Raw genomic sequence first — 1563 nt, 5'->3', positions numbered from 1 at the left:
TTTGTTTTTGTTAACAAAGTAACGACTTAGTTACGTTTAAAAAAACGGAACGAGTGACGTATTTCCGTCGCTTTTTAGATGGTCTATTGCGTAACGATATTTGGATAGTTCTGGTGGGGAACGTGTAACACAAGTTACCAAACTTGGTTTTTCGAGCTCCTGATAACGATGCCGGCAGACGTGTGCGGTACGTGCTCCGAGCGTTTTTATGGCAAGCAACAATTTCTGCTTTGTTCGGGGACTTGCAATAGGCATTACCATTGCAAATGTATCGCCGTTGGTAAGGATCAGTATGAATTGCTATTACAAAACGGCAAAAGTGCAAAGGTGCTTATAAATGATACGAATGCTCCAGACACCATCCGACCTTCGTCGGATGAGCGGCTCGACAATGACAGCCGTGGCGTGGTCGATGCAACGCGATTGCGTACATCTACGGAAAATGCCGCAAGTCACCAAACAAGTTCCAGAATTGCGATTGACTGGCTGGTAGTTCTACTGTTATCTAGCATCTTTATGCATATATCCTAAAACAAGCGCCAGAAATAGGCTTCACTGGTGGTTGATCGCGTGATACCTGTCGTCCTTGGCTAAAGTCTGGCACTTCGCCAATTACGTGGGAAACCAGAGAAAATCTGTGAGGGATCCAAAGAAGTCCGCCTGGATGTTTCAACAGCGCGAAGCAGTTTCGCGCAAAGATAGCAGGCGCTTTGGTATGAGCTGGACGTTGTTACGTGAGCACAGCCATGTGCGCATAGGAGGAGCACGCTGGGGCTCAGTCTTTGCGATGCACCTGAGAAAAAGACCTCTGAATCCCTAGGAAAGATTCCCGCAAAAACAGCGCCACACTGAAGCAGACCGATATAGTTTACTGCATTATACCAACCGGACACGGGGGCTAGGAAAACAAATATTATAAAAATATTGAGATAGGAATAAAAACTACAGTGAAGCCTCCTAAAAAATTAAGAAATTAAACTAATCAGGCAACCAGCGCTCCATCAAGCGAAGAGGGAGCGTGTGACCGGAGCAAGCAAAAACATTCTCCGCCTGCCCCGGGTGAGGATCGAACTCACGACCTTCAGATTATGAGACTGACGCGCTGCCTACTGCGCTACCGAGGCGGATGGTTATACTGTTTATACTACCAATTTTCCTACCTGACTCACAGGTTAGGTTGCCTGACGAAGGTCTTCCGTAAGGCTACTGTGCACCAAACGGTTGGTATAGCAATGTATTCGATTCAAAAATAAATCCTATATATTTTCTCCACTTGACAGCGTCTGGGGACGAGAATTGGGGAGAGGTGCGGAAAATAGGTATATTGTCGCAGACGGCAATGGCTGCAGGGTCGTATACTGAAAATAAGAATTTAATCGGCGCATTTCCGCCAGAAACAAGAAAAAGAATGAGCGTCGAAAGAGCAGAATCTGCAGTCGTGGCGTCGACCTGACATGTGACTTGAGCGAGTCTGCGGGAGGGAAGTGTGCCTCGCCGTCGGGAGAATCTGAGCGAGTCAGCAAAGGTCGCGCTCGGCTCCTTATCTTCTACACTCGGAATCAC

At 47.2% G+C, this 1563-nt stretch overlaps 1 non-coding gene across 1 annotated transcript; it reads right to left on the bottom strand.

Moving 5' to 3' along the window:
- Positions 1–1051: 1051 nt before the first annotated feature.
- Trnam-cau lies at positions 1052–1124 on the bottom strand. Its single transcript has one exon. It is a non-coding gene; the product is annotated as a tRNA-Met (tRNA).
- Positions 1125–1563: the final 439 nt, after the last annotated feature.

Source organism: Ixodes scapularis, unplaced genomic scaffold (genome assembly GCF_016920785.2).
Source record: "Ixodes scapularis isolate PalLabHiFi unplaced genomic scaffold, ASM1692078v2 PGA_scaffold10__122_contigs__length_95168666, whole genome shotgun sequence".
Taxonomy (NCBI): domain Eukaryota; kingdom Metazoa; phylum Arthropoda; class Arachnida; order Ixodida; family Ixodidae; genus Ixodes; species Ixodes scapularis.
This window is presented reverse-complemented; position numbering and strand designations above follow the sequence as displayed.